A 19765-nucleotide genomic window follows, 5' to 3' on the forward strand; every position below is an offset into this window, starting at 1 on the left:
TTTGATATGACTATTCTCCATGGCAAGTCTTGTACTTTTCACGGAGCAAAGCAGACTTGCAGGTAAGAATTCTGCCCAAAGAGTCCAAATTTCCCCACCCAAAACAGCTGACAGGAAGGTTCCACCGAGACTTGAACTCGGATTACTGGATTCAGAGTCCAGAGTGCTGACCATTACACCATGGAACCCACGGATGAAGACAAAAACGAGCCAACTCAGCATGTCTGCGTGAGGGGCGAGATCTCCAAGACAAATGAGAGTGTTGTACTGCTGACAGAAGAAGCTCTACTTATTATTTGTGTCTCCGGGCATAAAGAAATTGAGGAAAGGGGGATTAAAAACCCTGCCCCGTGTGAGGGTCGAACTCACGGCCTTCAGATTATGAGACTGACGCGCTGCCTACTGCGCCAACGAGGCACAAAGGCTTCTCTGTGTACATATTTCCAGCTTAGGAGTTCAAGTTGCAGTGTAGGAGTTCAAGTTGCCACGAAGTAAAGAGCAGCACGGGGTACGGCGATTTATAAACGGATAACCCAAAGGGCTTCTTCAGGGACTTTACACAGCGCCCCTCTGCCTTGACAAGTAAACCCCCTATTGATCTTTCAGTGACTATTACATCTACCATCAATGTCCAAATTTATGTTTTGCCTTGTTTTCTGTTGCCTTTTGTCCTCAATGTATTATTACAATGAAAGGTTTTAGGATTGCCCTTTTCTGTGCTTGGTCGTCCTAAAGGACTGAATGAAGTGGTGCAATGGCAAGTGGACAGGTTCTTTGATATTTGATATGACTATTCTCCATGGCAAGTCTTGTACTTTTCACGGAGCAAAGCAGACTTGCAGGTAAGAATTCTGCCCAAAGAGTCCAAATTTCCCCACCCAAAACAGCTGACAGGAAGGTTCCACCGAGACTTGAACTCGGATTACTGGATTCAGAGTCCAGAGTGCTGACCATTACACCATGGAACCCACGGATGAAGACAAAAACGAGCCAACTCAGCATGTCTGCGTGAGGGGCGAGATCTCCAAGACAAATGAGAGTGTTGTACTGCTGACAGAAGAAGCTCTACTTATTATTTGTGTCTCCGGGCATAAAGAAATTGAGGAAAGGGGGATTAAAAACCCTGCCCCGTGTGAGGGTCGAACTCACGGCCTTCAGATTATGAGACTGACGCGCTGCCTACTGCGCCAACGAGGCACAAAGACTTCTCTGTGTACATATTTCCAGGGTAGGAGTTCAAGTTGCAGTGTAGGAGTTGAAGCTGCCACGAAGTAAAGAGCAGCACGGGGTACGGCGATTTATAAACGGATAACCCAAAGGGCTTCTTCAGGGACTTTACACAGCGCCCCTCTGCCTTGACAAGTAAACCCCCTATTGATCTTTCAGTGACTATTACATCTACCACCAATGTCCAAATTGATGTTTTGGCTTGTTTTCTGTTGCCTTTTGTCCTCAATGTATTATTACAATGAAAGGTTTTAGGATTGCCCTTTTCTGTGCTTGGTCGGCCTAAATGTCTGAATGAAGTGGTGCAATGGCAAGTGGACAGGTTCTTTGATATTTGATATGACTCTTCTCCATGGCAAGTCTTGTACTTTTCACGGAGCAAAGCAGACTTGCAGGTAAGAATTCTGCCCAAAGAGTCCAAATTTCCCCACCCAAAACAGCTGACAGGAAGGTTCCACCGAGACTTGAACTCGGATTACTGGATTCAGAGTCCAGAGTGCTGACCATTACACCATGGAACCCACGGATGAAGACAAAAACGAGCCAACTCACCAGGTCTGCGTGAGGGGCGAGATCTCCAAGACAAATGAGAGTGTTTTACTGCTGACAGAAGAAGCTCTACTTATTATTTGTGTCTCCGGGCATAAAGAAATTGAGGAAAGGGGGATTAAAAACCCTGCCCCGTGTGAGGGTCGAACTCACGGCCTTCAGATTATGAGACTGACGCGCTGCCTACTGCGCCAACGAGGCACAAAGGCTTCTCTGTGTACATATTTCCAGCGTAGGATTTCAAGTTGCAGTGTAGGAGTTGAAGCTGCCACGAAGTAAAGAGCAGCACGGGGTACGGCGATTTATAAACGGATAACCCAAAGGGCTTCTTCAGGGACTTTACACAGCGCCCCTCTGCCTTGACAAGTAAACCCCCTATTGATCTTTCAGTGACTATTACATCTACCACCAATGTCCAAATTGATGTTTTGGCTTGTTTTCTGTTGCCTTTTGTCCTCAATGTATTATTACAATGAAAGGTTTTAGGATTGCCCTTTTCTGTGCTTGGTCGTCCTAAAGGACTGAATGAAGTGGTGCAATGGCAAGTGGACAGGTTCTTTGATATTTGATATGACTATTCTCCATGGCAAGTCTTGTACTTTTCACGGAGCAAAGCAGACTTGCAGGTAAGAATTCTGCCCAAAGAGTCCAAATTTCCCCACCCAAAACAGCTGACAGGAAGGTTCCACCGAGACTTGAACTCGGATTACTGGATTCAGAGTCCAGAGTGCTGACCATTACACCATGGAACCCACGGATGAAGACAAAAACGAGCCAACTCAGCATGTCTGCGTGAGGGGCGAGATCTCCAAGACAAATGAGAGTGTTTTACTGCTGACAGAAGAAGCTCTACTTATTATTTGTGTCTCCGGGCATAAAGAAATTGAGGAAAGGGGGATTAAAAACCCTGCCCCGTGTGAGGGTCGAACTCACGGCCTTCAGATTATGAGACTGACGCGCTGCCTACTGCGCCAACGAGGCACAAAGGCTTCTCTGTGTACATATTTCCAGCGTAGGAGTTCAAGTTGCAGTGTAGGAGTTGAAGCTGCCACGAAGTAAAGAGCAGCACGGGGTACGGCGATTTATAAACGGATAACCCAAAGGGCTTCTTCAGGGACTTTACACAGCGCCCCTCTGCCTTGACAAGTAAACCCCCTATTGATCTTTCAGTGACTATTACATCTACCACCAATGTCCAAATTGATGTTTTGGCTTGTTTTCTGTTGCCTTTTGTCCTCAATGTATTATTACAATGAAAGGTTTTAGGATTGCCCTTTTCTGTGCTTGGTCGTCCTAAAGGACTGAATGAAGTGGTGCAATGGCAAGTGGACAGGTTCTTTGATATTTGATATGACTATTCTCCATGGCAAGTCTTGTACTTTTCACGGAGCAAAGCAGACTTGCAGGTAAGAATTCTGCCCAAAGAGTCCAAATTTCCCCACCCAAAACAGCTGACAGGAAGGTTCCACCGAGACTTGAACTCGGATTACTGGATTCAGAGTCCAGAGTGCTGACCATTACACCATGGAACCCACGGATGAAGACAAAAACGAGCCAACTCACCAGGTCTGCGTGAGGGGCGAGATCTCCAAGACAAATGAGAGTGTTGTACTGCTGACAGAAGAAGCTCTACTTATTATTTGTGTCTCCGGGCATAAAGAAATTGAGGAAAGGGGGATTAAAAACCCTGCCCCGTGTGAGGGTCGAACTCACGGCCTTCAGATTATGAGACTGACGCGCTGCCTACTGCGCCAACGAGGCACAAAGGCTTCTCTGTGTACATATTTCCAGCGTAGGAGTTCAAGTTGCAGTGTAGGAGTTCAAGTTGCCACGAAGTAAAGAGCAGCACGGGGTACGGCGATTTATAAACGGATAACCCAAAGGGCTTCTTCAGGGACTTTACACAGCGCCCCTCTGCCTTGACAAGTAAACCCCCTATTGATCTTTCAGTGACTATTACATCTACCACCAATGTCCAAATTGATGTTTTGGCTTGTTTTCTGTTGCCTTTTGTCCTCAATGTATTATTACAATGAAAGGTTTTAGGATTGCCCTTTTCTGTGCTTGGTCGGCCTAAAGGACTGAATGAAGTGGTGCAATGGCAAGTGGACAGGTTCTTTGATATTTGATATGACTCTTCTCCATGGCAAGTCTTGTACTTTTCACGGAGCAAAGCAGACTTGCAGGTAAGAATTCTGCCCAAAGAGTCCAAATTTCACCACCCAAAACAGCTGACAGGAAGGTTCCACCGAGACTTGAACTCAGATTACTGGATTCAGAGTCCAGAGTGCTGACCATTACACCATGGAACCCACGGATGAAGACAAAAACGAGCTAACTCACCAGGTCTGCGTGAGGGGCGAGATCTCCAAGACAAATGAGAGTGTTTTACTGCTGACAGAAGAAGCTCTACTTATTATTTGTGTCTCCGGGCATAAAGAAATTGAGGAAAGGGGGATTAAAAACCCTGCCCCGTGTGAGGGTCGAACTCACGGCCTTCAGATTATGAGACTGACGCGCTGCCTACTGCGCCAACGAGGCACAAAGGCTCCTCTGTGTACATATTTCCAGCGTAGGATTTCAAGTTGCAGTGTAGGAGTTGAAGCTGCCACGAAGTAAAGAGCAGCACGGGGTACGGCGATTTATAAACGGATAACCCAAAGGGCTTCTTCAGGGACTTTACACAGCGCCCCTCTGCCTTGACAAGTAAACCCCCTATTGATCTTTCAGTGACTATTACATCTACCACCAATGTCCAAATTGATGTTTTGGCTTGTTTTCTGTTGCCTTTTGTCCTCAATTTATTATTACAATGAAAGGTTTTAGGATTGCCCTTTTCTGTGCTTGGTCGTCCTAAAGGACTGAATGAAGTGGTGCAATGGCAAGTGGACAGGTTCTTTGATATTTGATATGACTATTCTCCATGGCAAGTCTTGTACTTTTCACGGAGCAAAGCAGACTTGCAGGTAAGAATTCTGCCCAAAGAGTCCAAATTTCCCCACCCAAAACAGCTGACAGGAAGGTTCCACCGAGACTTGAACTCGGATTACTGGATTCAGAGTCCAGAGTGCTGACCATTACACCATGGAACCCACGGATGAAGACAAAAACGAGCCAACTCAGCATGTCTGCGTGAGGGGCGAGATCTCCAAGACAAATGAGAGTGTTGTACTGCTGACAGAAGAAGCTCTACTTATTATTTGTGTCTCCGGGCATAAAGAAATTGAGGAAAGGGGGATTAAAAACCCTGCCCCGTGTGAGGGTCGAACTCACGGCCTTCAGATTATGAGACTGACGCGCTGCCTACTGCGCCAACGAGGCACAAAGGCTTCTCTGTGTACATATTTCCAGGGTAGGAGTTCAAGTTGCAGTGTAGGAGTTGAAGCTGCCACGAAGTAAAGAGCAGCACGGGGTACGGCGATTTATAAACGGATAACCCAAAGGGCTTCTTCAGGGACTTTACACAGCGCCCCTCTGCCTTGACAAGTAAACCCCCTATTGATCTTTCAGTGACTATTACATCTACCACCAATGTCCAAATTGATGTTTTGGCTTGTTTTCTGTTGCCTTTTGTCCTCAATGTATTATTACAATGAAAGGTTTTAGGATTGCCCTTTTCTGTGCTTGGTCGGCCTAAATGTCTGAATGAAGTGGTGCAATGGCAAGTGGACAGGTTCTTTGATATTTGATATGACTCTTCTCCATGGCAAGTCTTGTACTTTTCACGGAGCAAAGCAGACTTGCAGGTAAGAATTCTGCCCAAAGAGTCCAAATTTCCCCACCCAAAACAGCTGACAGGAAGGTTCCACCGAGACTTGAACTCGGATTACTGGATTCAGAGTCCAGAGTGCTGACCATTACACCATGGAACCCACGGATGAAGACAAAAACGAGCCAACTCACCAGGTCTGCGTGAGGGGCGAGATCTCCAAGACAAATGAGAGTGTTTTACTGCTGACAGAAGAAGCTCTACTTATTATTTGTGTCTCCGGGCATAAAGAAATTGAGGAAAGGGGGATTAAAAACCCTGCCCCGTGTGAGGGTCGAACTCACGGCCTTCAGATTATGAGACTGACGCGCTGCCTACTGCGCCAACGAGGCACAAAGGCTTCTCTGTGTACATATTTCCAGCGTAGGATTTCAAGTTGCAGTGTAGGAGTTGAAGCTGCCACGAAGTAAAGAGCAGCACGGGGTACGGCGATTTATAAACGGATAACCCAAAGGGCTTCTTCAGGGACTTTACACAGCGCCCCTCTGCCTTGACAAGTAAACCCCCTATTGATCTTTCAGTGACTATTACATCTACCACCAATGTCCAAATTGATGTTTTGGCTTGTTTTCTGTTGCCTTTTGTCCTCAATTTATTATTACAATGAAAGGTTTTAGGATTGCCCTTTTCTGTGCTTGGTCGTCCTAAAGGACTGAATGAAGTGGTGCAATGGCAAGTGGACAGGTTCTTTGATATTTGATATGACTATTCTCCATGGCAAGTCTTGTACTTTTCACGGAGCAAAGCAGACTTGCAGGTAAGAATTCTGCCCAAAGAGTCCAAATTTCCCCACCCAAAACAGCTGACAGGAAGGTTCCACCGAGACTTGAACTCGGATTACTGGATTCAGAGTCCAGAGTGCTGACCATTACACCATGGAACCCACGGATGAAGACAAAAACGAGCCAACTCAGCATGTCTGCGTGAGGGGCGAGATCTCCAAGACAACTGAGAGTGTTGTACTGCTGACAGAAGAAGCTCTACTTATTATTTGTGTCTCCGGGCATAAAGAAATTGAGGAAAGGGGGATTAAAAACCCTGCCCCGTGTGAGGGTCGAACTCACGGCCTTCAGATTATGAGACTGACGCGCTGCCTACTGCGCCAACGAGGCACAAAGGCTTCTCTGTGTACATATTTCCAGCGTAGGAGTTCAAGTTGCAGTGTAGGAGTTGAAGCTGCCACGAAGTAAAGAGCAGCACGGGGTACGGCGATTTATAAACGGATAACCCAAAGGGCTTCTTCAGGGACTTTACACAGCGCCCCTCTGCCTTGACAAGTAAACCCCCTATTGATCTTTCAGTGACTATTACATCTACCACCAATGTCCAAATTGATGTTTTGGCTTGTTTTCTGTTGCCTTTTGTCCTCAATGTATTATTACAATGAAAGGTTTTAGGATTGCCCTTTTCTGTGCTTGGTCGTCCTAAAGGACTGAATGAAGTGGTGCAATGGCAAGTGGACAGGTTCTTTGATATTTGATATGACTATTCTCCATGGCAAGTCTTGTACTTTTCACGGAGCAAAGCAGACTTGCAGGTAAGAATTCTGCCCAAAGAGTCCAAATTTCCCCACCCAAAACAGCTGACAGGAAGGTTCCACCGAGACTTGAACTCGGATTACTGGATTCAGAGTCCAGAGTGCTGACCATTACACCATGGAACCCACGGATGAAGACAAAAACGAGCCAACTCACCAGGTCTGCGTGAGGGGCGAGATCTCCAAGACAAATGAGAGTGTTGTACTGCTGACAGAAGAAGCTCTACTTATTATTTGTGTCTCCGGGCATAAAGAAATTGAGGAAAGGGGGATTAAAAACCCTGCCCCGTGTGAGGGTCGAACTCACAGCCTTCAGATTATGAGACTGACGCGCTGCCTACTGCGCCAACGAGGCACAAAGGCTTCTCTGTGTACATATTTCCAGCGTAGGATTTCAAGTTGCAGTGTAGGAGTTGAAGCTGCCACGAAGTAAAGAGCAGCACGGGGTACGGCGATTTATAAACGGATAACCCAAAGGGCTTCTTCAGGGACTTTACACAGCGCCCCTCTGCCTTGACAAGTAAACCCCCTATTGATCTTTCAGTGACTATTACATCTACCACCAATGTCCAAATTGATGTTTTGGCTTGTTTTCTGTTGCCTTTTGTCCTCAATGAATTATTACAATGAAAGGTTTTAGGATTGCCCTTTTCTGTGCTTGGTCGGCCTAAATGTCTGAATGAAGTGGTGCAATGGCAAGTGGACAGGTTCTTTGATATTTGATATGACTATTCTCCATGGCAAGTCTTGTACTTTTCACGGAGCAAAGCAGACTTGCAGGTAAGAATTCTGCCCAAAGAGTCCAAATTTCCCCACCCAAAACAGCTTACAGGAAGGTTCCACCGAGACTTGAACTCGGATTACTGGATTCAGAGTCCAGAGTGCTGACCATTACACCATGGAACCCACGGATGAAGACAAAAACGAGCCAACTCACCAGGTCTGCGTGAGGGGCGAGATCTCCAAGACAAATGAGAGTGTTTTACTGCTGACAGAAGAAGCTCTACTTATTATTTGTGTCTCCGGGCATAAATAAATTGAGGAAAGGGGGTTTAAAAACCCTGCCCCGTGTGAGGGTCGAACTCACGGCCTTCAGATTATGAGACTGACGCGCTGCCTACTGCGCCAACGAGGCACAAAGGCTTCTCTGTGTACATATTTCCAGCTTAGGAGTTCAAGTTGCAGTGTAGGAGTTCAAGTTGCCACGAAGTAAAGAGCAGCACGGGGTACGGCGATTTATAAACGGATAACCCAAAGGGCTTCTTCAGGGACTTTACACAGCGCCCCTCTGCCTTGACAAGTAAACCCCCTATTGATCTTTCAGTGACTATTACATCTACCACCAATGTCCAAATTGATGTTTTGGCTTGTTTTCTGTTGCCTTTTGTCCTCAATGTATTATTACAATGAAAGGTTTTAGGATTGCCCTTTTCTGTGCTTGGTCGTCCTAAAGGACTGAATGAAGTGGTGCAATGGCAAGTGGACAGGTTCTTTGATATTTGATATGACTATTCTCCATGGCAAGTCTTGTACTTTTCACGGAGCAAAGCAGACTTGCAGGTAAGAATTCTGCCCAAAGAGTCCAAATTTCCCCACCCAAAACAGCTGACAGGAAGGTTCCACCGAGACTTGAACTCGGATTACTGGATTCAGAGTCCAGAGTGCTGACCATTACACCATGGAACCCACGGATGAAGACAAAAACGAGCCAACTCACCAGGTCTGCGTGAGGGGCGAGATCTCCAAGACAAATGAGAGTGTTGTACTGCTGACAGAAGAAGCTCTACTTATTATTTGTGTCTCCGGGCATAAAGAAATTGAGGAAAGGGGGATTAAAAACCCTGCCCCGTGTGAGGGTCGAACTCACGGCCTTCAGATTATGAGACTGACGCGCTGCCTACTGCGCCAACGAGGCACAAAGGCTTCTCTGTGTACATATTTCCAGGTTAGGAGTTCAAGTTGCAGTGTAGGAGTTCAAGTTGCCACGAAGTAAAGAGCAGCACGGGGTACGGCGATTTATAAACGGATAACCCAAAGGGCTTCTTCAGGGACTTTACACAGCGCCCCTCTGCCTTGACAAGTAAACCCCCTATTGATCTTTCAGTGACTATTACATCTACCACCAATGTCCAAATTGATGTTTTGGCTTGTTTTCTGTTGCCTTTTGTCCTCAATGAATTATTACAATGAAAGGTTTTAGGATTGCCCTTTTCTGTGCTTGGTCGGCCTAAATGTCTGAATGAAGTGGTGCAATTTGATATGACTCTTCTCCATGGCAAGTCTTGTACTTTTCACGGAGCAAAGCAGACTTGCAGGTAAGAATTCTGCCCAAAGAGTCCAAATTTCCCCACTCAAAACAGCTTACAGGAAGGTTCCACCGAGACTTGAACTCAGATTACTGGATTCAGAGTCCAGAGTGCTGACCATTACACATGGAACCCACGGATGAAGACAAAAACGAGCCAACTCACCAGGTCTGCGTGAGGGGCGAGATCTCCAAGACAAATGAGAGTGTTTTACTGCTGACAGAAGAAGCTCTACTTATTATTTGTGTCTCCGGGCATAAATAAATTGAGGAAAGGGGGTTTAAAAACCCTGCCCCGTGTGAGGGTCGAACTCACGGCCTTCAGATTATGAGACTGACGCGCTGCCTACTGCGCCAACGAGGCACAAAGGCTTCTCTGTGTACATATTTCCAGCTTAGGAGTTCAAGTTGCAGTGTAGGAGTTCAAGTTGCCACGAAGTAAAGAGCAGCACGGGGTACGGCGATTTATAAACGGATAACCCAAAGGGCTTCTTCAGGGACTTTACACAGCGCCCCTCTGCCTTGACAAGTAACCCCCTATTGATCTTTCAGTGACTATTACATCTACCACCAATGTCCAAATTGATGTTTTGGCTTGTTTTCTGTTGCCTTTTGTCCTCAATGTATTATTACAATGAAAGGTTTTAGGATTGCCCTTTTCTGTGCTTGGTCGGCCTAAATGTCTGAATGAAGTGGTTCAATTTGATATGACTCTTCTCCATGGCAAGTCTTGTAATTTTCACGGAGCAAAGCAGACTTGCAGGTAAGAATTCTGCCCAAAGAGTCCAAATTTCCCCACCCAAAACAGCTTACAGGAAGGTTCCACCGAGACTTGAACTCAGATTACTGGATTCAGAGTCCAGAGTGCTGACCATTACACATGGAACCCACGGATGAAGACAAAAACGAGCCAACTCACCAGGTCTGCGTGAGGGGCGAGATCTCCAAGACAAATGAGAGTGTTTTACTGCTGACAGAAGAAGCTCTACTTATTATTTGTGTCTCCGGGCATAAATAAATTGAGGAAAGGGGGTTTAAAAACCCTGCCCCGTGTGAGGGTCGAACTCACGGCCTTCAGATTATGAGACTGACGCGCTGCCTACTGCGCCAACGAGGCACAAAGGCTTCTCTGTGTACATATTTCCAGCTTAGGAGTTCAAGTTGCAGTGTAGGAGTTCAAGTTGCCACGAAGTAAAGAGCAGCACGGGGTACGGCGATTTATAAACGGATAACCCAAAGGGCTTCTTCAGGGACTTTACACAGCGCCCCTCTGCCTTGACAAGTAAACCCCCTATTGATCTTTCAGTGACTATTACATCTACCACCAATGTCCAAATTGATGTTTTGGCTTGTTTTCTGTTGCCTTTTGTCCTCAATGTATTATTACAATGAAAGGTTTTAGGATTGCCCTTTTCTGTGCTTGGTCGGCCTAAATGTCTGAATGAAGTGGTGCAATTTGATATGACTCTTCTCCATGGCAAGTCTTGTACTTTTCACGGAGCAAAGCAGACTTGTTATTTGTGTCTCCGGGCATAAAGAAATTGAGGAAAGGGGGATTAAAAACCCTGCCCCGTGTGAGGGTCGAACTCACGGCCTTCAGATTATGAGACTGACGCGCTGCCTACTGCGCCAACGAGGCACAAAGGCTTCTCTGTGTACATATTTCCAGCTTAGGAGTTCAAGTTGCAGTGTAGGAGTTCAAGTTGCCACGAAGTAAAGAGCAGCACGGGGTACGGCGATTTATAAACGGATAACCCAAAGGGCTTCTTCAGGGACTTTACACAGCGCCCCTCTGCCTTGACAAGTAAACCCCCTATTGATCTTTCAGTGACTATTACATCTACCACCAATGTCCAAATTGATGTTTTGGCTTGTTTACTGTTGCCTTTTGTCCTCAATGTATTATTACAATGAAAGGTTTTAGGATTGCCCTTTTCTGTGCTTGGTCGGCCTAAATGTCTGAATGAAGTGGTGCAATTTGATATGACTCTTCTCCATGGCAAGTCTTGTACTTTTCACGGAGCAAAGCAGACTTGTTATTTGTGTCTCCGGGCATAAAGAAATTGAGGAAAGGGGGATTAAAAACCCTGCCCCGTGTGAGGGTCGAACTCACGGCCTTCAGATTATGAGACTGACGCGCTGCCTACTGCGCCAACGAGGCACAAAGGCTTCTCTGTGTACATATTTCCAGCTTAGGAGTTCAAGTTGCAGTGTAGGAGTTCAAGTTGCCACGAAGTAAAGAGCAGCACGGGGTACGGCGATTTATAAACGGATAACCCAAAGGGCTTCTTCAGGGACTTTACACAGCGCCCCTCTGCCTTGACAAGTAAACCCCCTATTGATCTTTCAGTGACTATTACATCTACCACCAATGTCCAAATTGATGTTTTGGCTTGTTTTCTGTTGCCTTTTGTCCTCAATGTATTATTACAATGAAAGGTTTTAGGATTGCCCTTTTCTGTGCTTGGTCGGCCTAAATGTCTGAATGAAGTGGTGCAATTTGATATGACTCTTCTCCATGGCAAGTCTTGTACTTTTCACGGAGCAAAGCAGACTTGCAGGTAAGAATTCTGCCCAAAGAGTCCAAATTTCCCCACCCAAAACAGCTTACAGGAAGGTTCCACCGAGACTTGAACTCAGATTACTGGATTCAGAGTCCAGAGTGCTGACCATTACACATGGAACCCACGGATGAAGACAAAAACGAGCCAACTCACCAGGTCTGCGTGAGGGGCGAGATCTCCAAGACAAATGAGAGTGTTTTACTGCTGACAGAAGAAGCTCTACTTATTATTTGTGTCTCCGGGCATAAATAAATTGAGGAAAGGGGGTTTAAAAACCCTGCCCCGTGTGAGGGTCGAACTCACGGCCTTCAGATTATGAGACTGACGCGCTGCCTACTGCGCCAACGAGGCACAAAGGCTTCTCTGTGTACATATTTCCAGCTTAGGAGTTCAAGTTGCAGTGTAGGAGTTCAAGTTGCCACGAAGTAAAGAGCAGCACGGGGTACGGCGATTTATAAACGGATAACCCAAAGGGCTTCTTCAGGGACTTTACACAGCGCCCCTCTGCCTTGACAAGTAACCCCCTATTGATCTTTCAGTGACTATTACATCTACCACCAATGTCCAAATTGATGTTTTGGCTTGTTTTCTGTTGCCTTTTGTCCTCAATGTATTATTACAATGAAAGGTTTTAGGATTGCCCTTTTCTGTGCTTGGTCGGCCTAAATGTCTGAATGAAGTGGTTCAATTTGATATGACTCTTCTCCATGGCAAGTCTTGTACTTTTCACGGAGCAAAGCAGACTTGCAGGTAAGAATTCTGCCCAAAGAGTCCAAATTTCCCCACCCAAAACAGCTTACAGGAAGGTTCCACCGAGACTTGAACTCAGATTACTGGATTCAGAGTCCAGAGTGCTGACCATTACACATGGAACCCACGGATGAAGACAAAAACGAGCCAACTCACCAGGTCTGCGTGAGGGGCGAGATCTCCAAGACAAATGAGAGTGTTTTACTGCTGACAGAAGAAGCTCTACTTATTATTTGTGTCTCCGGGCATAAATAAATTGAGGAAAGGGGGTTTAAAAACCCTGCCCCGTGTGAGGGTCGAACTCACGGCCTTCAGATTATGAGACTGACGCGCTGCCTACTGCGCCAACGAGGCACAAAGGCTTCTCTGTGTACATATTTCCAGCTTAGGAGTTCAAGTTGCAGTGTAGGAGTTCAAGTTGCCACGAAGTAAAGAGCAGCACGGGGTACGGCGATTTATAAACGGATAACCCAAAGGGCTTCTTCAGGGACTTTACACAGCGCCCCTCTGCCTTGACAAGTAAACCCCCTATTGATCTTTCAGTGACTATTACATCTACCACCAATGTCCAAATTGATGTTTTGGCTTGTTTTCTGTTGCCTTTTGTCCTCAATGTATTATTACAATGAAAGGTTTTAGGATTGCCCTTTTCTGTGCTTGGTCGGCCTAAATGTCTGAATGAAGTGGTGCAATTTGATATGACTCTTCTCCATGGCAAGTCTTGTACTTTTCACGGAGCAAAGCAGACTTGTTATTTGTGTCTCCGGGCATAAAGAAATTGAGGAAAGGGGGATTAAAAACCCTGCCCCGTGTGAGGGTCGAACTCACGGCCTTCAGATTATGAGACTGACGCGCTGCCTACTGCGCCAACGAGGCACAAAGGCTTCTCTGTGTACATATTTCCAGCTTAGGAGTTCAAGTTGCAGTGTAGGAGTTCAAGTTGCCACGAAGTAAAGAGCAGCACGGGGTACGGCGATTTATAAACGGATAACCCAAAGGGCTTCTTCAGGGACTTTACACAGCGCCCCTCTGCCTTGACAAGTAACCCCCTATTGATCTTTCAGTGACTATTACATCTACCACCAATGTCCAAATTGATGTTTTGGCTTGTTTTCTGTTGCCTTTTGTCCTCAATGTATTATTACAATGAAAGGTTTTAGGATTGCCCTTTTCTGTGCTTGGTCGGCCTAAATGTCTGAATGAAGTGGTTCAATTTGATATGACTCTTCTCCATGGCAAGTCTTGTACTTTTCACGGAGCAAAGCAGACTTGCAGGTAAGAATTCTGCCCAAAGAGTCCAAATTTCCCCACCCAAAACAGCTTACAGGAAGGTTCCACCGAGACTTGAACTCAGATTACTGGATTCAGAGTCCAGAGTGCTGACCATTACACATGGAACCCACGGATGAAGACAAAAACGAGCCAACTCACCAGGTCTGCGTGAGGGGCGAGATCTCCAAGACAAATGAGAGTGTTTTACTGCTGACAGAAGAAGCTCTACTTATTATTTGTGTCTCCGGGCATAAATAAATTGAGGAAAGGGGGTTTAAAAACCCTGCCCCGTGTGAGGGTCGAACTCACGGCCTTCAGATTATGAGACTGACGCGCTGCCTACTGCGCCAACGAGGCACAAAGGCTTCTCTGTGTACATATTTCCAGCTTAGGAGTTCAAGTTGCAGTGTAGGAGTTCAAGTTGCCACGAAGTAAAGAGCAGCACGGGGTACGGCGATTTATAAACGGATAACCCAAAGGGCTTCTTCAGGGACTTTACACAGCGCCCCTCTGCCTTGACAAGTAACCCCCTATTGATCTTTCAGTGACTATTACATCTACCACCAATGTCCAAATTGATGTTTTGGCTTGTTTTCTGTTGCCTTTTGTCCTCAATGTATTATTACAATGAAAGGTTTTAGGATTGCCCTTTTCTGTGCTTGGTCGGCCTAAATGTCTGAATGAAGTGGTTCAATTTGATATGACTCTTCTCCATGGCAAGTCTTGTACTTTTCACGGAGCAAAGCAGACTTGCAGGTAAGAATTCTGCCCAAAGAGTCCAAATTTCCCCACCCAAAACAGCTTACAGGAAGGTTCCACCGAGACTTGAACTCAGATTACTGGATTCAGAGTCCAGAGTGCTGACCATTACACATGGAACCCACGGATGAAGACAAAAACGAGCCAACTCACCAGGTCTGCGTGAGGGGCGAGATCTCCAAGACAAATGAGAGTGTTTTACTGCTGACAGAAGAAGCTCTACTTATTATTTGTGTCTCCGGGCATAAATAAATTGAGGAAAGGGGGTTTAAAAACCCTGCCCCGTGTGAGGGTCGAACTCACGGCCTTCAGATTATGAGACTGACGCGCTGCCTACTGCGCCAACGAGGCACAAAGGCTTCTCTGTGTACATATTTCCAGCTTAGGAGTTCAAGTTGCAGTGTAGGAGTTCAAGTTGCCACGAAGTAAAGAGCAGCACGGGGTACGGCGATTTATAAACGGATAACCCAAAGGGCTTCTTCAGGGACTTTACACAGCGCCCCTCTGCCTTGACAAGTAAACCCCCTATTGATCTTTCAGTGACTATTACATCTACCACCAATGTCCAAATTGATGTTTTGGCTTGTTTTCTGTTGCCTTTTGTCCTCAATGTATTATTACAATGAAAGGTTTTAGGATTGCCCTTTTCTGTGCTTGGTCGGCCTAAATGTCTGAATGAAGTGGTGCAATTTGATATGACTCTTCTCCATGGCAAGTCTTGTACTTTTCACGGAGCAAAGCAGACTTGTTATTTGTGTCTCCGGGCATAAAGAAATTGAGGAAAGGGGGATTAAAAACCCTGCCCCGTGTGAGGGTCGAACTCACGGCCTTCAGATTATGAGACTGACGCGCTGCCTACTGCGCCAACGAGGCACAAAGGCTTCTCTGTGTACATATTTCCAGCTTAGGAGTTCAAGTTGCAGTGTAGGAGTTCAAGTTGCCACGAAGTAAAGAGCAGCACGGGGTACGGCGATTTATAAACGGATAACCCAAAGGGCTTCTTCAGGGACTTTACACAGCGCCCCTCTGCCTTGACAAGTAAACCCCCTATTGATCTTTCAGTGACTATTACATCTACCACCAATGTCCAAATTGATGTTTTGGCTTGTTTTCTGTTGCCTTTTGTCCTCAATGTATTATTACAATGAAAGGTTTTAGGATTGCCCTTTTCTGTGCTTGGTCGGCCTAAATGTCTGAATGAAGTGGTGCAATTTGATATGACTCTTCTCCATGGCAAGTCTTGTACTTTTCACGGAGCAAAGCAGACTTGCAGGTAAGAATTCTGCCCAAAGAGTCCAAATTTCCCCACCCAAAACAGCTGACAGGAAGGTTCCACCGAGACTTGAACTCAGATTACTGGATTCAGAGTCCAGAGTGCTGACCATTACACCATGGAACCCACGGATGAATACAAAAACGAGCCAACTCACCAGGTCTGCGTGAGGGGCGAGATCTCCAAGACAAATGAGAGTGTTTTACTGCTGACAGAAGAAGCTCTACTTATTATTTGTGTCTCCGGGCATAAAGAAATTGAGGAAAGGGGGATTAAAAACCCTGCCCCGTGTGAGGGTCGAACTCACAGCCTTCAGATTATGAGACTGACACGCTGCCTACTGCGCCAACGAGGCACAAAGGCTTCTCTGTGTACATATTTCCAGCTTAGGAGTTCAAGTTGCAGTGTAGGAGTTCAAGTTGCCACGAAGTAAAGAGCAGCACGGGGTACGGCGATTTATAAACGGTTAACCCAAAGGGCTTCTTCAGGGACTTTACACAGCGCCCCTCTGCCTTGACAAGTAAACCCCCTATTGATCTTTCAGTGACTATTACATCTACCACCAATGTCCAAATTGATGTTTTGGCTTGTTTTCTGTTGCCTTTTGTCCTCAATGTATTATTACAATGAAAGGTTTTAGGATTGCCCTTTTCTGTGCTTGGTCGGCCTAAATGTCTGAATGAAGTGGTGCAATTTGATATGACTCTTCTCCATGGCAAGTCTTGTACTTTTCACGGAGCAAAGCAGACTTGCAGGTAAGAATTCTGCCCAAAGAGTCCAAATTTCCCCACCCAAAACAGCTGACAGGAAGGTTCCACCGAGACTTGAACTCAGATCACTGGATTCAGAGTCCAGAGTGCTAACCATTACACCATGGAACCCACGGATGAATACAAAAACGAGCCAACTCACCAGGTCTGCGTGAGGGGCGAGATCTCCAAGACAAATGAGAGTGTTTTACTGCTGACAGAAGAAGCTCTACTTATTATTTGTGTCTCCGGGCATAAAGAAATTGAGGAAAGGGGGATTAAAAACCCTGCCCCGTGTGAGGGTCGAACTCACGGCCTTCAGATTATGAGACTGACGCGCTGCCTACTGCGCCAACGAGGCACAAAGGCTTCTCTGTGTACATATTTCCAGCTTAGGAGTTCAAGTTGCAGTGTAGGAGTTCAAGTTGCCACGAAGTAAAGAGCAGCACGGGGTACGGCGATTTATAAACGGATAACCCAAAGGGCTTCTTCAGGGACTTTACACAGCGCCCCTCTGCCTTGACAAGTAAACCCCCTATTGATCTTTCAGTGACTATTACATCTACCACCAATGTCCAAATTGATGTTTTGGCTTGTTTACTGTTGCCTTTTGTCCTCAATGTATTATTACAATGAAAGGTTTTAGGATTGCCCTTTTCTGTGCTTGGTCGGCCTAAATGTCTGAATGAAGTGGTGCAATTTGATATGACTCTTCTCCATGGCAAGTCTTGTACTTTTCACGGAGCAAAGCAGACTTGTTATTTGTGTCTCCGGGCATAAAGAAATTGAGGAAAGGGGGATTAAAAACCCTGCCCCGTGTGAGGGTCGAACTCACGGCCTTCAGATTATGAGACTGACGCGCTGCCTACTGCGCCAACGAGGCACAAAGGCTTCTCTGTGTACATATTTCCAGGTTAGGAGTTCAAGTTGCAGTGTAGGAGTTCAAGTTGCCACGAAGTAAAGAGCAGCACGGGGTACGGCGATTTATAAACGGATAACCCAAAGGGCTTCTTCAGGGACTTTACACAGCGCCCCTCTGCCTTGACAAGTAAACCCCCTATTGATCTTTCAGTGACTATTACATCTACCACCAATGTCCAAATTGATGTTTTGGCTTGTTTTCTGTTGCCTTTTGTCCTCAATGTATTATTACAATGAAAGGTTTTAGGATTGCCCTTTTCTGTGCTTGGTCGGCCTAAATGTCTGAATGAAGTGGTGCAATTTGATATGACTCTTCTCCATGGCAAGTCTTGTACTTTTCACGGAGCAAAGCAGACTTGCAGGTAAGAATTCTGCCCAAAGAGTCCAAATTTCCCCACCCAAAACAGCTTACAGGAAGGTTCCACCGAGACTTGAACTCAGATTACTGGATTCAGAGTCCAGAGTGCTGACCATTACACATGGAACCCACGGATGAAGACAAAAACGAGCCAACTCACCAGGTCTGCGTGAGGGGCGAGATCTCCAAGACAAATGAGAGTGTTTTACTGCTGACAGAAGAAGCTCTACTTATTATTTGTGTCTCCGGGCATAAATAAATTGAGGAAAGGGGGTTTAAAAACCCTGCCCCGTGTGAGGGTCGAACTGACGGCCTTCAGATTATGAGACTGACGCGCTGCCTACTGCGCCAACGAGGCACAAAGGCTTCTCTGTGTACATATTTCCAGCTTAGGAGTTCAAGTTGCAGTGTAGGAGTTCAAGTTGCCACGAAGTAAAGAGCAGCACGGGGTACGGCGATTTATAAACGGATAACCCAAAGGGCTTCTTCAGGGACTTTACACAGCGCCCCTCTGCCTTGACAAGTAACCCCCTATTGATCTTTCAGTGACTATTACATCTACCACCAATGTCCAAATTGATGTTTTGGCTTGTTTTCTGTTGCCTTTTGTCCTCAATGTATTATTACAATGAAAGGTTTTAGGATTGCCCTTTTCTGTGCTTGGTCGGCCTAAATGTCTGAATGAAGTGGTGCAATTTGATATGACTCTTCTCCATGGCAAGTCTTGTACTTTTCACGGAGCAAAGCAGACTTGTTATTTGTGTCTCCGGGCATAAAGAAATTGAGGAAAGGGGGATTAAAAACCCTGCCCCGTGTGAGGGTCGAACTCACGGCCTTCAGATTATGAGACTGACGCGCTGCCTACTGCGCCAACGAGGCACAAAGGCTTCTCTGTGTACATATTTCCAGCTTAGGAGTTCAAGTTGCAGTGTAGGAGTTCAAGTTGCCACGAAGTAAAGAGCAGCACGGGGTACGGCGATTTATAAACGGATAACCCAAAGGGCTTCTTCAGGGACTTTACACAGCGCCCCTCTGCCTTGACAAGTAAACCCCCTATTGATCTTTCAGTGACTATTACATCTACCACCAATGTCCAAATTGATGTTTTGGCTTGTTTTCTGTTGCCTTTTGTCCTCAATGTATTATTACAATGAAAGGTTTTAGGATTGCCCTTTTCTGTGCTTGGTCGGCCTAAATGTCTGAATGAAGTGGTGCAATTTGATATGACTCTTCTCCATGGCAAGTCTTGTACTTTTCACGGAGCAAAGCAGACTTGCAGGTAAGAATTCTGCCCAAAGAGTCCAAATTTCCCCACCCAAAACAGCTGACAGGAAGGTTCCACCGAGACTTGAACTCAGATTACTGGATTCAGAGTCCAGAGTGCTGACCATTACACCATGGAACCCACGGATGAATACAAAAACGAGCCAACTCACCAGGTCTGCGTGAGGGGCGAGATCTCCAAGACAAATGAGAGTGTTTTACTGCTGACAGAAGAAGCTCTACTTATTATTTGTGTCTCCGGGCATAAAGAAATTGAGGAAAGGGGGATTAAAAACCCTGCCCCGTGTGAGGGTCGAACTCACAGCCTTCAGATTATGAGACTGACACGCTGCCTACTGCGCCAACGAGGCACAAAGGCTTCTCTGTGTACATATTTCCAGCTTAGGAGTTCAAGTTGCAGTGTAGGAGTTCAAGTTGCCACGAAGTAAAGAGCAGCACGGGGTACGGC

The 19765-nt window shown here is 46.0% G+C and overlaps 42 non-coding genes across 42 annotated transcripts; all 42 read right to left on the reverse strand.

Moving 5' to 3' along the window:
* Window positions 1-116: 116 nt before the first annotated feature.
* Window positions 117-188, reverse strand: trnaq-cug (transfer RNA glutamine (anticodon CUG)). Its single transcript has one exon. It is a non-coding gene; the product is annotated as a tRNA-Gln (tRNA).
* A 156-nt stretch (window positions 189-344) lies between these two features.
* trnam-cau (transfer RNA methionine (anticodon CAU)) lies at window positions 345-417 on the reverse strand. The gene has a single exon. It is a non-coding gene; the product is annotated as a tRNA-Met (tRNA).
* A 479-nt stretch (window positions 418-896) lies between these two features.
* trnaq-cug (transfer RNA glutamine (anticodon CUG)) lies at window positions 897-968 on the reverse strand. Its single transcript has one exon. It is a non-coding gene; the product is annotated as a tRNA-Gln (tRNA).
* Window positions 969-1124: 156 nt separating this feature from the next.
* Window positions 1125-1197, reverse strand: trnam-cau (transfer RNA methionine (anticodon CAU)). The gene has a single exon. It is a non-coding gene; the product is annotated as a tRNA-Met (tRNA).
* A 479-nt stretch (window positions 1198-1676) lies between these two features.
* trnaq-cug (transfer RNA glutamine (anticodon CUG)) lies at window positions 1677-1748 on the reverse strand. The gene has a single exon. It is a non-coding gene; the product is annotated as a tRNA-Gln (tRNA).
* Window positions 1749-1904: 156 nt separating this feature from the next.
* Window positions 1905-1977, reverse strand: trnam-cau (transfer RNA methionine (anticodon CAU)). Its single transcript has one exon. It is a non-coding gene; the product is annotated as a tRNA-Met (tRNA).
* Window positions 1978-2456: 479 nt separating this feature from the next.
* trnaq-cug (transfer RNA glutamine (anticodon CUG)) lies at window positions 2457-2528 on the reverse strand. The gene has a single exon. It is a non-coding gene; the product is annotated as a tRNA-Gln (tRNA).
* Window positions 2529-2684: 156 nt separating this feature from the next.
* On the reverse strand, window positions 2685-2757 carry trnam-cau (transfer RNA methionine (anticodon CAU)). Its single transcript has one exon. It is a non-coding gene; the product is annotated as a tRNA-Met (tRNA).
* Window positions 2758-3236: 479 nt separating this feature from the next.
* trnaq-cug (transfer RNA glutamine (anticodon CUG)) lies at window positions 3237-3308 on the reverse strand. The gene has a single exon. It is a non-coding gene; the product is annotated as a tRNA-Gln (tRNA).
* A 156-nt stretch (window positions 3309-3464) lies between these two features.
* Window positions 3465-3537, reverse strand: trnam-cau (transfer RNA methionine (anticodon CAU)). The gene has a single exon. It is a non-coding gene; the product is annotated as a tRNA-Met (tRNA).
* Window positions 3538-4016: 479 nt separating this feature from the next.
* On the reverse strand, window positions 4017-4088 carry trnaq-cug (transfer RNA glutamine (anticodon CUG)). The gene has a single exon. It is a non-coding gene; the product is annotated as a tRNA-Gln (tRNA).
* Window positions 4089-4244: 156 nt separating this feature from the next.
* trnam-cau (transfer RNA methionine (anticodon CAU)) lies at window positions 4245-4317 on the reverse strand. Its single transcript has one exon. It is a non-coding gene; the product is annotated as a tRNA-Met (tRNA).
* Window positions 4318-4796: 479 nt separating this feature from the next.
* trnaq-cug (transfer RNA glutamine (anticodon CUG)) lies at window positions 4797-4868 on the reverse strand. Its single transcript has one exon. It is a non-coding gene; the product is annotated as a tRNA-Gln (tRNA).
* Window positions 4869-5024: 156 nt separating this feature from the next.
* trnam-cau (transfer RNA methionine (anticodon CAU)) lies at window positions 5025-5097 on the reverse strand. Its single transcript has one exon. It is a non-coding gene; the product is annotated as a tRNA-Met (tRNA).
* Window positions 5098-5576: 479 nt separating this feature from the next.
* Window positions 5577-5648, reverse strand: trnaq-cug (transfer RNA glutamine (anticodon CUG)). The gene has a single exon. It is a non-coding gene; the product is annotated as a tRNA-Gln (tRNA).
* A 156-nt stretch (window positions 5649-5804) lies between these two features.
* trnam-cau (transfer RNA methionine (anticodon CAU)) lies at window positions 5805-5877 on the reverse strand. The gene has a single exon. It is a non-coding gene; the product is annotated as a tRNA-Met (tRNA).
* Window positions 5878-6356: 479 nt separating this feature from the next.
* On the reverse strand, window positions 6357-6428 carry trnaq-cug (transfer RNA glutamine (anticodon CUG)). Its single transcript has one exon. It is a non-coding gene; the product is annotated as a tRNA-Gln (tRNA).
* Window positions 6429-6584: 156 nt separating this feature from the next.
* trnam-cau (transfer RNA methionine (anticodon CAU)) lies at window positions 6585-6657 on the reverse strand. Its single transcript has one exon. It is a non-coding gene; the product is annotated as a tRNA-Met (tRNA).
* A 479-nt stretch (window positions 6658-7136) lies between these two features.
* trnaq-cug (transfer RNA glutamine (anticodon CUG)) lies at window positions 7137-7208 on the reverse strand. Its single transcript has one exon. It is a non-coding gene; the product is annotated as a tRNA-Gln (tRNA).
* Window positions 7209-7364: 156 nt separating this feature from the next.
* On the reverse strand, window positions 7365-7437 carry trnam-cau (transfer RNA methionine (anticodon CAU)). The gene has a single exon. It is a non-coding gene; the product is annotated as a tRNA-Met (tRNA).
* A 479-nt stretch (window positions 7438-7916) lies between these two features.
* On the reverse strand, window positions 7917-7988 carry trnaq-cug (transfer RNA glutamine (anticodon CUG)). Its single transcript has one exon. It is a non-coding gene; the product is annotated as a tRNA-Gln (tRNA).
* A 156-nt stretch (window positions 7989-8144) lies between these two features.
* Window positions 8145-8217, reverse strand: trnam-cau (transfer RNA methionine (anticodon CAU)). Its single transcript has one exon. It is a non-coding gene; the product is annotated as a tRNA-Met (tRNA).
* Window positions 8218-8696: 479 nt separating this feature from the next.
* trnaq-cug (transfer RNA glutamine (anticodon CUG)) lies at window positions 8697-8768 on the reverse strand. Its single transcript has one exon. It is a non-coding gene; the product is annotated as a tRNA-Gln (tRNA).
* A 156-nt stretch (window positions 8769-8924) lies between these two features.
* Window positions 8925-8997, reverse strand: trnam-cau (transfer RNA methionine (anticodon CAU)). Its single transcript has one exon. It is a non-coding gene; the product is annotated as a tRNA-Met (tRNA).
* Window positions 8998-9678: 681 nt separating this feature from the next.
* trnam-cau (transfer RNA methionine (anticodon CAU)) lies at window positions 9679-9751 on the reverse strand. Its single transcript has one exon. It is a non-coding gene; the product is annotated as a tRNA-Met (tRNA).
* A 680-nt stretch (window positions 9752-10431) lies between these two features.
* trnam-cau (transfer RNA methionine (anticodon CAU)) lies at window positions 10432-10504 on the reverse strand. The gene has a single exon. It is a non-coding gene; the product is annotated as a tRNA-Met (tRNA).
* A 449-nt stretch (window positions 10505-10953) lies between these two features.
* Window positions 10954-11026, reverse strand: trnam-cau (transfer RNA methionine (anticodon CAU)). The gene has a single exon. It is a non-coding gene; the product is annotated as a tRNA-Met (tRNA).
* A 449-nt stretch (window positions 11027-11475) lies between these two features.
* trnam-cau (transfer RNA methionine (anticodon CAU)) lies at window positions 11476-11548 on the reverse strand. Its single transcript has one exon. It is a non-coding gene; the product is annotated as a tRNA-Met (tRNA).
* A 681-nt stretch (window positions 11549-12229) lies between these two features.
* trnam-cau (transfer RNA methionine (anticodon CAU)) lies at window positions 12230-12302 on the reverse strand. The gene has a single exon. It is a non-coding gene; the product is annotated as a tRNA-Met (tRNA).
* Window positions 12303-12982: 680 nt separating this feature from the next.
* On the reverse strand, window positions 12983-13055 carry trnam-cau (transfer RNA methionine (anticodon CAU)). The gene has a single exon. It is a non-coding gene; the product is annotated as a tRNA-Met (tRNA).
* Window positions 13056-13504: 449 nt separating this feature from the next.
* On the reverse strand, window positions 13505-13577 carry trnam-cau (transfer RNA methionine (anticodon CAU)). The gene has a single exon. It is a non-coding gene; the product is annotated as a tRNA-Met (tRNA).
* Window positions 13578-14257: 680 nt separating this feature from the next.
* On the reverse strand, window positions 14258-14330 carry trnam-cau (transfer RNA methionine (anticodon CAU)). The gene has a single exon. It is a non-coding gene; the product is annotated as a tRNA-Met (tRNA).
* A 680-nt stretch (window positions 14331-15010) lies between these two features.
* On the reverse strand, window positions 15011-15083 carry trnam-cau (transfer RNA methionine (anticodon CAU)). The gene has a single exon. It is a non-coding gene; the product is annotated as a tRNA-Met (tRNA).
* Window positions 15084-15532: 449 nt separating this feature from the next.
* Window positions 15533-15605, reverse strand: trnam-cau (transfer RNA methionine (anticodon CAU)). The gene has a single exon. It is a non-coding gene; the product is annotated as a tRNA-Met (tRNA).
* A 454-nt stretch (window positions 15606-16059) lies between these two features.
* Window positions 16060-16131, reverse strand: trnaq-cug (transfer RNA glutamine (anticodon CUG)). Its single transcript has one exon. It is a non-coding gene; the product is annotated as a tRNA-Gln (tRNA).
* Window positions 16132-16287: 156 nt separating this feature from the next.
* trnam-cau (transfer RNA methionine (anticodon CAU)) lies at window positions 16288-16360 on the reverse strand. The gene has a single exon. It is a non-coding gene; the product is annotated as a tRNA-Met (tRNA).
* A 454-nt stretch (window positions 16361-16814) lies between these two features.
* trnaq-cug (transfer RNA glutamine (anticodon CUG)) lies at window positions 16815-16886 on the reverse strand. The gene has a single exon. It is a non-coding gene; the product is annotated as a tRNA-Gln (tRNA).
* Window positions 16887-17042: 156 nt separating this feature from the next.
* trnam-cau (transfer RNA methionine (anticodon CAU)) lies at window positions 17043-17115 on the reverse strand. Its single transcript has one exon. It is a non-coding gene; the product is annotated as a tRNA-Met (tRNA).
* Window positions 17116-17564: 449 nt separating this feature from the next.
* trnam-cau (transfer RNA methionine (anticodon CAU)) lies at window positions 17565-17637 on the reverse strand. Its single transcript has one exon. It is a non-coding gene; the product is annotated as a tRNA-Met (tRNA).
* A 1202-nt stretch (window positions 17638-18839) lies between these two features.
* On the reverse strand, window positions 18840-18912 carry trnam-cau (transfer RNA methionine (anticodon CAU)). Its single transcript has one exon. It is a non-coding gene; the product is annotated as a tRNA-Met (tRNA).
* A 454-nt stretch (window positions 18913-19366) lies between these two features.
* trnaq-cug (transfer RNA glutamine (anticodon CUG)) lies at window positions 19367-19438 on the reverse strand. Its single transcript has one exon. It is a non-coding gene; the product is annotated as a tRNA-Gln (tRNA).
* A 156-nt stretch (window positions 19439-19594) lies between these two features.
* Window positions 19595-19667, reverse strand: trnam-cau (transfer RNA methionine (anticodon CAU)). Its single transcript has one exon. It is a non-coding gene; the product is annotated as a tRNA-Met (tRNA).
* Window positions 19668-19765: the final 98 nt, after the last annotated feature.

Source organism: Gasterosteus aculeatus, chromosome 3 (assembly GCF_964276395.1).
Source record: "Gasterosteus aculeatus chromosome 3, fGasAcu3.hap1.1, whole genome shotgun sequence".
Taxonomy (NCBI): Eukaryota; Metazoa; Chordata; class Actinopteri; order Perciformes; family Gasterosteidae; genus Gasterosteus; species Gasterosteus aculeatus.